This window comes from Oncorhynchus masou, chromosome 10, assembly GCF_036934945.1.
Source record: "Oncorhynchus masou masou isolate Uvic2021 chromosome 10, UVic_Omas_1.1, whole genome shotgun sequence".
NCBI classification, from domain to species: domain Eukaryota; kingdom Metazoa; phylum Chordata; class Actinopteri; order Salmoniformes; family Salmonidae; genus Oncorhynchus; species Oncorhynchus masou.
The window spans coordinates 11285084-11298729 of NC_088221.1; the positions used below are offsets into that span (position 1 = coordinate 11285084).

At 42.0% G+C, this 13646-nt stretch overlaps 1 protein-coding gene across 1 annotated transcript in view; it reads right to left on the bottom strand.

Annotated features, from left to right (window-relative positions):
• The window catches only part of stat1b (signal transducer and activator of transcription 1b), a 60215-nt gene extending 49716 nt beyond the window's left edge, over nucleotides 1–10499 (bottom strand). Inside the window, exon 1 of the mRNA XM_064975850.1 lies at nucleotides 10327–10499. The gene's annotated coding sequence lies outside the window, so the exon portion shown is untranslated. The remainder of the gene's footprint in view (nucleotides 1–10326) is intronic.
• Between the last annotated feature and the right edge of the window lie 3147 nt (nucleotides 10500–13646).

Below are 13646 nucleotides of genomic sequence, written 5' to 3' on the forward strand. Positions count from 1 at the left end.
TAGTCTCTTTCCCAGACACTTCTGCCAAATGCGTGAAAGGTTTGGTGAACCAACACATCAAACTTGGCCTTCATTAGTTTAGGTTTAAAATCACATTTAAAAAAATAAATTGTGGAAATGGGTAGGGTTTAGCAATAATGATGACTTTTTGACTGTGTTAAGTAGTGACGATGACAAATACTTTACTCAGTAAGGTTACTCCCATAGAATTCTATGGTCAATCCCATTAAAGCCAACTTTGAATGGTTGATATCCCAGGCTTATATGTGTTGTGTGTGCAATAGCCTGGGGACAACATTACACCAAGAAACACTTACATTGATGAAAGCCCCCAACCTACATAAATTGAAAGTGTCTTTCTTCTGGAACCAAGTGACATGTTCCTCAATACACAAACAAGCACACAACAAAAACGAGCCATAACGCATGGTACTGAGCCCAGTCAAGCAAGTTTTTGACACATTCACCCACCCGATGAAAGATAAGCCACAAAATGTTGGCATCATTGTGACAGGTTGTAACCAAGCCCTGGTCTCCAGCATAGGAACAGAAGAGGAATACCTGGTGCAGTAGTCTCCGGTTGGACAACTCCAAATCCTCTTGGTTATGACACACACACACACACACTCAAGCTTTGTAAGTCCATCAACCCACGTAAATACCTCTCACACCCTGTGCTGTAATACTTAGTTTGAAGTGAGACATCTTCTGTCATTCATAACACACCTATTTAGGCTCTACATCACATTGCGATGAATGCTCACTGAATTAAAGGGCAACTACACTCAAAAATCCAAGTTTCTTAGATTTTTCACAGAACTCAAAAGTAATTCCCTGATGTAGTTTAAGCCATCCATTTATTTTTCTTCTATTAAACAATTGTGAAAACACTGGGGTGAACCAGAAACAAATGGGGGGACATACGACACCTGGAAAAAAAAAACAAGGAAACGTAATTTAGAGAAAAAAATGATAATTTAAAAGCCCTACCAAGGTTTTTAGCTGTGCATGACTGCACTTTAGAGTGTGTCATCTTTCAGCACAGCATTTTGGGGGAAGTTCATATCAAATCCAATATTAACTATGCTCCCGAGAGGGAAAGAGGTTGGGCCATCCTACAAATGTTTTAGTGAAATATAATATATAACATTTAGCAGACACTTTTATCCAAAGCGACTTAGTCACGCGTGAATATATTTTTTACATATGGGTGGTCGAAGCCAATTTCCTGGCATTGCAATGCTCTACCAAGATGCAGGACAGGGTTATGATTTATAAGGCCTTTATTAAGAGGTGCTTATTTGAAGGAGAGGCGGACCAAAATGCAGTGTGGTTACTTGTATACATCTTTAATAAAGATGAAAACACAAACAGTATACAAAAAAACCCCAATAAACGTGAAAAACCTAAACAGCCTATTTTTTTAATTTTTTTTTATAAAAAATAATTTATTATCTTTAATACCATTCATTCTTTACAACTCATAATTTTCATACATACTCAAAAGATGGTATTTTAATTAAACTAATTTAACTAAACATAAACCCCAAACAAAACCTCAGGGGAGCATCTTCCCTCCCAGTCACCCTACCAAATACCTTTCCCTATCTCCCCGTCCCTAATCTATCCCCTTACAAATCTAAATGACACCCAGCCCTAAACCCCCCTTCCACCTCTCCCGAGCAGCATGCTGCCCCCACTTCCTCTCCTCCCTCTTCATCCTCCCCCTCAAATCTCCTTCCACCCTCCTCACTATCCCTTCCACCCCCCAATCTCTCCCTGTCTTCACCATGTTCTGCCTGGCTTCCCACAGCCCCCGTTTAAAGAGACTCATGAGAAGCCAGAGCAGAAACCTGTCCCTATCCGTCCCTCTCGCTCTCCCTACACCTCTCTCTAACCTGGCCCACGTCAATACAAAATCCCCTCTTACCAAACCTAACAACACCCGTGCCCTAGCCCATACTACTCCGGCAAAGGCACAGTCGCAAAAGACATGGCGCACAGTCTCCTCCCTGCCACAAGAGGATCTTGGACAGGTGGGGGATTGTACCAAACTATACCGGTACAAGATGGAACGTACCGGAAAGCACTTATGGAGGCTCAACCAATTCAGGTCCTTGAGCCTGTTGTCCAGACCCCGCGCCTGCACTCCCTCCCAGACCACTTCCGAGATGCCCACTACAGGCGCCGGACTCCCTGCCTTTCTGACCTCCTCGTACAGGTGCCTGTGATCTAAACCTACTCGGGCAACTTCAACCTCAGGGTGCGCACGCAGCCACTTGGCCGCATGACCAAAGTGCCACGGCAGCTGTTCCGCCCGAGGACCCGTGTTAGACCACACCATTACGCTTCTCGCCTGTTACGAGAAAAACAGGAGGTAACAGGAGGTAACCGGACGGGTGTATCACTGGATGAGCAAGCTCCGTTAACCTGTTGATGCTCTGGGGGCGCTATTTCATTTTTGGATGAAAAACGTTCCCGTTTTAAACAAGATATTTTGTCACAAAAAGATGCTCGACTATGCATATAATTGATAGCTTTCGAAAGAAAACACTCTGACGTGTCCAGAACTACCAAGATATTTTCTGTGCGTGCCCTAGAACGTGAGCTTCAGGCAAAACCAAGATGAGACGGCATCCAGGAAATGAGCAGGATTTTTGAGGCTCTGTTTTCCATTGTCTTGTGAATGCGAGAGGAATGAGCCTGCCCTTTCTGTCGTTTCCCCAAGGTGTCTGCAGCATTGTGACGTATTTGTAGGCAGATCATTGGAAGATTGACCATAAGAGACCACATTTACCAGGTGTCCGCCCGGTGTCCTGCGCCGAAATTGGTGCGCAAAAGACAGCTGCCAGTATTTTTCCATGGGATACAGAGAGGAAAGCAAGCTTCCACGAACTGCATATCAATGAAGAGATATGTGAAAAAACACCTTGAGGATTGATTCCAAACAACGTTTGCCATGTTTCGGTCGATATTATGTAGTTAATCCGGAAAAAGTTTTACGTTGTAGGTGACTGAATTTTCGGTTCGTTTCGGTAGCCAGACGCAATGTAGAAAACGGAACGATTTCTCCTACACACAGACGCTTTCAGGAAAAACTGCGCATTTGGTATGTAACTGAGAGTCTCCTCATTGAAAACATCAGAAGCTCTTCAAAGGTAAATGATTTTATTTATTTGGTTATCTGGTTTTTGTGAAAATGTTGCGTGCTAAATGCTACTCAAAATGCTATGCTAGCTTTGCATACTCTTACACAAATTAGTCAATTTCTATGGTTCAAAAGCATATTTTGAAAATCTGAGATGACAGTGTTGTTAAGAAAAGGCTAAGCTTGAGAGCAGACGCATTATTTTCATTTTATTTGCGATTTTCAGAAATCGTTAACGTTGCGTTATGCTAATGAGCCTGAGGCTTTAGTCACGATCCCGGATCCGGGATGGGGAGTTCCAAGAGGTTTTAACAAGAAAGAAAGAAACATTGTGTCCAGCTTGAGGGGGAAATGTGGTACCCCTCTACCTCCCTCCCCGATGGGACAGATCATGCGTGCCCTGGCGACCCACTCGCACCTGCCACTCCACATAAACTGAAACACAAGCCTCACTAGAGGCCTCCTCAGACAGGAGGTCTCAAAATGGACCCCGAGAATCCTCAGGGCCCCCTCACAGAGAGATAACCCCCCAGGCACATCCGTTCTACCGCGCCATCTTCCAAAAAACTTGACGGAAGACTTTGCATGGTTCAGAACTGCTCCCGACGCTCGGGTGAAATCCCCAAAGATGGCAAGGGACCTTGTCAGGCACGAGTCCTTGCACAGCAGCAAGGAAGTGTCGTCGGCGTACTGCGTCATCTTAACACGCAGCCCACCACTTCCAGGGATCAACAAGCCTTCCACCCCTGTGTCTGCCCTAATGGCAGCCCCCAGAGGCTCCATGTACAGAACGAAGAGGAGAGCCGAGAGTGGGCACCCCTGCCTGACCCCAGACGAGAGGTCAAAAACTATTTACACTAACTCGGCACCCCACTCCGACATATAATGTACGAATCCATCCTATGAACTTCTCCCCAAATCCTAATCGACCTAACACTCTGAATAAAAAGGATCTATTCACGCGACCAAAGGCTTTCGCCTGATCTAGCGCTGCTACCATTAAAGGCAGTCCTCTATCTTCAACCCAAGCGATGGAGTCCCTGATTAACTGTAGGTTCCATCTAATAGAGCGGCCCTCTACCCCGCACGTCTGATCCTCATGGACGACGTAGGGAAGGGCTGTGCGCAACCGGTCTGCTAAAACCTTTGCAAGTAGCTTGTAATCTACACACAGCATGGTCAACGGCCGCCAGTTGCCAAGGTCTGTTACTTCCCCCTTCTTATATAAAAGTGACAGCACACCAACAGCCATTGATCCCCCCGGGACCCCCGTCTCAAGGATGGCCTTCAAGACTTCGAGGACCACTGGTCCAAGTATACCCCAAAACTTGAGATAAAACTCAGCCGGCAGCCCATCCATCCCAGGCACCTTCCCTTTGCCTATCCTCCTAAGAGCTCTCTCAACCTCTTCTAGTGAAATCTGGGCCTCCATCACTTCTCTAATGTCCTCCGGCAACCGCCTGGACAAGTGTTCTAAAAACACATTTCCCTGCTCTACATCTATTTCCCTTTCCTTAAATAAACCTTGGAAATGATCAGTTGTCACCCTGACCATATCCTCTGGTTCTCTAACTATACTACCATTTTCTTCCCTAACGCCATGCATTACCTTCCTACTCTGTCTGGCCCTAACCAACTTAAAGAACATAGCAGAACAAGTCTCATTATGTTCTAGAAAGCCACTATGCGCACGCTCCAGGAAAGCTTGAGCCTTCCGCTCCTGCAACTCCCTGAGCTGCGCCTTTAGGGTTGCGGATCTCTCCCAGTCAAACGACCCGCTGAGGTTGCCAGCCTCGTATTCGAGTTCAATTAACCTATGGATACGATCCACCTCCCTCCTCTCCTCCCTTTTTTTCCTCTTGCAATACCCTATTATAAAAGCCCTAATCCTCACCTTAACTAATTCCCACCACTCTAACACCCCCTCGCACATGGACCGGAGGCCTTCAAGCCTCCAAAAGAAACCATAAAACCCATCAACAAAAGCCTGCTCCTCCAGCACATCCCGATCTAACTTCCAGTACACCCTACCAAAGAGGCATACTGGCGACCCCACCTGCAGGAGCACCCCGTCGTGATCCGAAAAGAAAACAGGCAACAGCCGCCCAGACAACTTACCCAAAGACCTGGGTACAAAAATATAGTCAAGCCTCCGCTCAACCCCCCTGGAGTTGCGCCATATAGGACCGGCCATTTTCGGAGTAGTGTGCAGACCACCATCTACCAGACCATGGCAAGCCATTAGCCCGGCAATGGCGCCTGCACTGCTATCCCCCCTATTCCTAAATCTGTATTAAAATCCCCCCCTATCACTAATTTCCTATTTGTGACACACAGGGGCGTCAGACAGTCCACCATCTCCCTCCTGTCTGCCACCACCTGTGGCCCATACACCACCACTAATCTAAATTTACAATCCCTTATCGTGACATCCACCCCTATAACCCTCCCCTGCATTACCACAAAAGAATCCTCCACTTTTACCTCCCTGTGCCCACACAAAATCCCTACCCCTGATTAGTGCACCCCCCCAATACCCCAAACCGACTCCCCCTTGTCCCAACTCCCTCTTAAACCTACTAACATCCCCTCCATCCCTCAGGTGAACCTCCTGTAAAAAACAAAAATCAAACCCCACATCCTCCAAATACCTAAAAACTGCCCTCCTCTTAACAAAATCCCTTAAACTGCAACGCTCTTATATCATGCTACAGTGTCTCATTGCAAAGTAAACCCAGTAAGTCAGCGTTCATACTTTAAAGTCAAACATAAACCACAGTAGGAAAAAAGCTCTTGGCACCTTCTAGGCAAAACATTAGAAAAACATTAATGTTTCCCCCCGTGCAGTAACTTAATAAGGGACAGCCCAGGGTACTTTCCGACTTCACTACAATACAGTACAATACAGTACAGTAGCCACTTCTTGATGCAAACAACTGTAGCAGGTCAAATGCCAAGTCGAAAATGAAAATCATGCATTAATTAATGTCTACATTTGTGCATTCTATTGCAGACACCTTAATGCATACTTTGAAATGATATTATATCAACTGAATTAAAAAAAATTGTATATATATATATATATATATTCACAACATTCACAGACATTATGTAATGTTCCCAGTATAATGTTATTATAAAGTATTGTGATGTCCACTAGAGAACATTACAAATAGGTTCCTACTTCGCTCTGATAGGACATTATCCTTGGGACATCCAAGGACCACAAGAGGGCGTTTCCGACAGATCCTGGATTGTTACAGACAGACTATTACAATAAGATCTTAGAATGACCATTAGGGAACGTTGCAAAAAGGTCCGTGGGTTGTTCCAATGGGACGTTATATTCAGCAAACAAAAGGGGACGTCCAGTACAGGACATTAATTTATTTATCATTAGGACATTGCATAATGGTCACAAGGGAATGTTTTCTGGAGGACCTAGGTCGAGTTCGCTGTGAGTTACCAGGATGACACTGAAGACCAGGTCGGGACTTTTTTAGGAAGTTCCCAGGAATTTCATTTTTCTAGTCATTAGGACATTTAGTGATGGTCCCAAGGGAACGTTCTCTGGGGGATCTTTGTATAGTTCGCTGTAAGTTCCCAGGATGTCGTTGAGGGCCATGTGAGGATATCTTCAAGACTTTCTCAGGAGATTTGTTCTCTGGGGGACCTTTAGCCCTGTTTATACCTGGTGCTAACATGCGTCCTGTGCCTTGATCATGTTTCTGATTGTGCCAACATTTTCAGACAGGTGTAGACAATTAAAAGACGCATTGTGAACTGATTTTGATCAGATCTTATAAGTGTAAATCGACAAGATCAGGACGAAGGGACTTTGTCTAGTTCCCTGTAAGTTTCCAGGGCATTGTTGAAGACCATGTCAGGACATTTTCAAGATGTTCTTAGGAAATTTGTTTTTTCCAGTCGCCATGACATCGTGTGATGCTCCCAGGTGTCCCAAACAAAAACAAAAATCAAACCCCACATCCTCCAAATACCTAAAAACTGCCATCCTCTTAACAAAATCCCTTAAACTGCAACGCTCTTATATCATGCTACAGTGTCTCATTGCAAAGTAAACCCAGTAAGTCAGCGTTCATACTTTAAAGTCAAACATAAACCACAGTAGGAAAAAAGCTCTTGGCACCTTCTAGGCAAAACATTAGAAAAACATTAATGTTTCCCCCCGTGCAGTAACTTAATAAGGGACAGCCCAGGGTACTTTCCGACTTCACTACAATACAGTACAATACAGTACAGTAGCCACTTCTTGATGCAAACAACTGTAGCAGGTCAAATGCCAAGTCGAAAATGAAAATCACTTCTGCATTTGGGATTGAACCATTCAGGAAAATATTTCATCATAAAAAGAGGAAATGTTGCAGTTCTGAAGAACCTGCAAGGGGCAAAAGAAAACTGAAGACAAAAACCTAACATTTGGTTCACATTTGAATGCAGGAAAGCTACTCAAGGAGAGAAAGTCTGATTAAAAATATTGCTTTGTCCAGTATAATATTTTATCCATCCAGTGTGATTGTTGACTATGGACCATTACTATTATGACTATCTACAGGTATACTATTACTCAGTAGTAAAGAACATGGAGGAAATCATATTTTGTTAAGCCCTTTTACTATTGGAGAGACCTTTGACGCATAGTCCAAAAAATATCAAATTGGTAAACTGAATGAAGACATCAGTGCTGTAATAAACATTTACTCTTTGTACAAAACTTGGTTCTTCATAGAGTAGCAATTTTCCAACAATAACCGACTAACATTATTTATGCACAGAGACAAACAGAAATCAACAGTGTGCTAGCACACGGAGTAATAAAGATGTCCATTTATGAGAAGTGATATAACACGCTGCATGTAATATCTACTTTACGCTCGTAACATCATATGTATTCATGACAAAGGGCTTAAAGACAATACTAACAGTTGGGTAGAAGAGCAATGTATTGTTTAGTTTAGTTTATTAATTCGACCATTTTAAAAAACAAGCACACATAAAACTTGAAAAAGCCATACATGCACATGAATAAAATCATTGAGGATAACAAACAATAAAGTCTGGTCCTCTTGAGACAAGATTGCTAGCAAGATAGAACAGAGTATGGCAGTGAAACAATAAAACAAAAACAGAGAAGAAGAACATCTATCTCCTCATTCCAGTTACATCATAGGGGTTATTCATATGGGGACAGAAGACATCAAACATATTTATACTTTATTTTTTAAAGCTGCCCAGAGAGGACGTTGTTTTTATGGGCAGAGGCAACTCATTCCATTCTGAGGATCCAGTATACAAGAAAGTACCTTACCCAGCATTACTCCTCAACCTGTATAAGCACACATCAGCAACACCTGATCTGGTGCTGTGGTTGTGTGCATCCCTAACACAAGGAAAGTAATCACTTAGATATCTGGGCGCAGAACCATGAATACTCCTGTAAACCAAACCCAGTCTAATCTGGGACACCCTAGCTTCAACAGGCAGCCAGTTTAGTTCCTGAAAGCAGCTCCTGCCTATGTGAGTAAGTGGACTCACCTTCAATACTACAGCTTATTCTGCACTATCTGGAGCTTCCCCTTCATAAATTTAGATAAGCCACCAAACCAGGAGGTACTAGCATAGTCAAAATGGCATTGAATGAGGGCAGTAGCTAGCACTTTCATGGACTAACTCCACTCTGATTTCAGACAATCTACACAATGAAGTCAGTCAAGTAAAGTAGACATGAATCAGTGGAGTATGTTTTTCTAAAACCCGACTGAAAATCATACATTAGACCCTGTTTGTTAACATATTCATACATTTTCTCATGTACAACTCTCTCCAGGATCTTTGATGTTACACAGATGATAGATACAGGCCTATAATTCCCAGGGTCAGACTATCCCTTTCTTATACAGAGGTATAACTTTAGCTTGTTTCATGTCCATGGGAAAGACAGAGATTAACGATATGCGTAATACAAGTGCCAATCTGCTCAGCAGAATCTATAAGACACCTTGCAGGAATATTATCCAGGCCTGTGGCTCTGGAGCATTTAAGCTCTGCCAGCATACTGATTATTTTGGCTGTTGCTACCTTTGCAAAAATAAGAGTTTGGCTGAACCCCTAACTCTACATAATACTTGACTTGGTTGCTTCCATACAATTCAGAACTGCTGGGCAGCTTACTAACCAGCTTGCTGGCAACAGAAGTAAAAAAAAAAGTTGCATTTATTGGCAACCTTTCCATCTCCTCCTTGATGTTCAGTCCAATACTGTTTAGTTTGTTTTTGGTTGTACTACTACAGCCAAGTTCCTTAAATGATTTCCAAAACTTTTTAAGGTAATTTTTGTTCTCAATTATTTCCTCAGCAAAGTAACCCCTCTTAGCTTCATCCATCCTGCTCTGTGATCAGATGTAAGAGAAAATTACACTTGTCTAGGGCTTCAGTAGAGATTGTAGGCAACAATGACAACTGGGGAAGAAACCAAAGGGAGTGACATATAAAGGGCAAGTAATCAAGGAGGTGATGGAGTCCAGGTGAGTGTCATTATGCGCGTAACGCTGGTGACAGGTGTGCGCCCTAACGAGCAGCCTGGTGACCTAAAGGCCGGAGAGGGAGCACTCCTGACATTGGTGTTACATTGTTTACGGAAAACTCATCTGTTTCAAAAGCAAAGTATAAGTCAGACAAATGCATAACTGATGACAATGCAACTAGAAGATAAAGATTGTTTTGTGTGTTTGCAGGTTCAGTCCAATCACCACAAAGAATTACAAGAAGTCTTCATGGCAACCAATTTGTAAAAAAAAAAAGATGTACCTAAGTACCAAGTTATAATTGTTAATAGCATTATTTAAGGCTAAGGCCAAAGCCTTTTGCATAAAAGCCTTCCGGTGTCCTTCAAGGGATCGCCTTACTATGTGCTGGTTAACGTGCCTTGGGAGAATGGGACCGGCGACGGTATTTCTTGTAACAAAGTAAGTATGAGGAATAGGAATTATTGTAAATGTATTGTTTTTAGGCATTGGCGCCCATATTCCACCTAGACCTACTCTCCTTCTTCCTGGGCACGCTCTCTTTGAGTGTTGCAACACATTATCGTCAGTTTGAGTATATGAATTAAACATATAAACCTAGTGATACTTGTTTGAGAAATCTGATATTGCTAACCGTTCAAGTCGATCTTGTAGGACAGTTGTACGAAGCTCCCGGAGTCCGAAGATGATGTAGGCCTATGGATGTTGTGTCTTACTTGTGACACTGAAAATTAAATCAATTGTTGTTGCATAATGTTGTCTGATTCCCATGCTCCACTCCTTGATTGAAAGAACCTGTGTTATGTTTATCTTAGTACCTCGCCTCGCTACTTAAAAAGGTGGTGCGGCTGTGTCTACAGGAATATTATGTTCATTTCCCTGACGTCACATCCGCATTGCATACTTACTCCCATTCACAGAGAAACTATAAGGAGGGGAAGGAGGATATTTGTTAGTAGGACATGACATGATCCAGCTTGTGTGTGTATATAACTGCTTGACCTACCGTGCAGAACATGGACCAGGACACCTGCCATTCATTGTGGTAGGCTTGCTTGGGTCATAGACTGATTAACATTATTAACTAACTATTACACATTCAATCACTTTGAAAACAAGAATGCTGAGTCTATATCAAGCACTGTCTAATAAGATACTTTGTGCAATTTTTGTACTACTCCACTATTGTAAAAAAGGTTTTGGAAATGCATTAATTAATGTCTACATTTGTGCATTCTATTGCAGACACCTTAATGCATACTTTGAAATGATATTATATCAACTGAATTAAAAAAAATGTATATATATATATATATTCACAACATTCACAGACATTATGTAATGTTCCCAGTATAATGTTATTATAAAGTATTGTGATGTCCACTAGAGAACATTACAAATAGGTTCCTACTTCGCTCTGATAGGACATTATCCTTGGGACATCCAAGGACCACAAGAGGGCGTTTCCGACAGGTCCTGGATTGTTACAGACAGACTATTACAATAAGATCTTAGAATGACCATTAGGGAACGTTGCAAAAAGGTCCGTGGGTTGTTCCAATGGGACGTTATATTCAGCAAACAAAAGGGGATGTCCAGTACAGGACATTCATTTATTTATCATTAGGACATTGCATAATGGTCACAAGGGAATGTTTTCTGGAGGACCTAGGTCGAGTTCGCTGTGAGTTACCAGGATGACACTGAAGACCAGGTCGGGACTTTTTTAGGAAGTTCCCAGGAATTTCATTTTTCTAGTCATTAGGACATTTAGTGATGGTCCCAAGGGAACGTTCTCTGGGGGATCTTTGTATAGTTCGCTGTAAGTTCCCAGGATGTCGTTGAGGGCCATGTGAGGATATCTTCAAGACTTTCTCAGGAGATTTGTTCTCTGGGGGACCTTTAGCCCTGTTTATACCTGGTGCTAACATGCGTCCTGTGCCTTGATCATGTTTCTGATTGTGCCAACATTTTCAGACAGGTGTAGACAATTAAAAGACGCATTGTGAACTGATTTTGATCAGATCTTATAAGTGTAAATCGACAAGATCAGGACGAAGGGACTTTGTCTAGTTCCCTGTAAGTTTCCAGGGCATTGTTGAAGACCATGTCAGGACATTTTCAAGATGTTCTTAGGAAATTTGTTTTTTCCAGTCGCCAGGACATCGTGTGATGCTCCCAGGTGTCCCAAACCTTTATAAGTAAGTAAAGTAATGAAATGGGGTTTTTAGGGTAAGTGGGACACTGTTCAGTTAAAATAGTGTACAAACCTTTAATCAATGAAAATATGATTACATTTGACATGATCAATTTATAATACTGACTTTTGAATATGGCCACACCTGGGATTTTGACTCACAACCTCTGGATTTGGAATATGCTGAGTACGTAGCATTCAGAGGTCCCCTACATATTTATTACCTATAAAACGTCTCTGCACCGAGCGAAAGAGTGCCATCGCCACTGCTATTTCAGTTAATCTGGCTACTCTCTCATCATGGATTTTATTTACTTATTTCAACAATTTCAGGGTTTTCTGTATGTAGTACATGACCCTGGGGAGTCGGTCGTTCTCATCTGAGGCGACGATGTCTCATTATTGAGATTTCTTTGAAAGCCTAGACTACCGGTCAAACGTTTTAGAACACCTACTCATTCAAGGGTTTGTCATTATTTGTACTATTTTCTGCATTGTAGAAGAATAGAAGACATCAAAACTCTCATATGTATACACTGTACTCGATACCATCTACTGTATCTTGCCTATGCTGCTCTGCACCATCACTCATTCATATCTTTATGTACATATTCTTTATCCCCTTACACTGTGTATAAGAAATTAGTTTTGGAATTGTTAGTTAGATTACTTGTTGGTTATTACTGCATTGTCGGAACTGGAAGCACAAGCATTTCGCTACACTCGCATTAACATCTGCTAACCATGTGTATGTGACAAATAAAATTTGATTTGAAAACTATGAAATAACACATATGGAATCATGTAGGTATCAAAAAAGTGTTAAACAAATCAAAATCTATTTTATATTTGAGATTGTTCAAATAGCCACCCTTTGCCTTGATGACAGCTTTGCTGTACTCATACTTCAAGTTATCCGTCTGAAACTTTATGTCACGCCCTGGCCATAGAGGCTTTTATTCTCCATTTTGGTTAGGACAGGGTGTGACTAGGGTGGGCATTCTAGTTTCTTTATTTCTATGTTTTCTGTTTCTATGTTTTGGCCAGGTATGGTTCTCAATGAGAGACAGCTGTCTATCGTTGTCTTTGATTGGGAATCATACTTAGGCAGCCTGTTTTTCCACCTTAGTGGTGGGTAGTTGACTTTGTTAGTGGCCTGTATAGCCCTAGTAAACTTCACGTTCGTTTTGTTGTTTCTTGTTTTTGTTGGCGACATTCAAAATAAAAAATAAATGTACGCTCACCACGCTGCACCTTGGTCCGGTCATTTCCCTGACGACGTTCGTGACACTTTGTGCATACACTGCTGCCACGGTCGGAATTACAACCAGAGTGATGGCTAGAACTGGGACTTTTCTCTTGCATTTCAAAGATGGTGGTAGAAAAAAAAACGGTTGATTTTTTTCTTTGTATTTTCTTCATCCACTTCAATCAGTGTGTATATATAGATATATATATATATATATCATTTTGCTTGAAGTAGAATTTGTAGAGAATACTAAGGTTACTGTCCCCATTAAAACAAATACATACTAATTTTGTCTTTGAAACAATTTATTGAAATACTGTAGAATTCCATGAATTCCTATAGAGGACTGCTCCTTCCGAGTAGTACCAATATGGCCTTAAAGCCTCTCATTGGCCAATACATAGCATCCGTAATCCAGAGTGTATGCATCATCGTATAGGAAACAGCATAAACCAAAATATGCACAAATCCCAAGTATTTCTTCTTCTTCCAGGAACATCTAATAGGC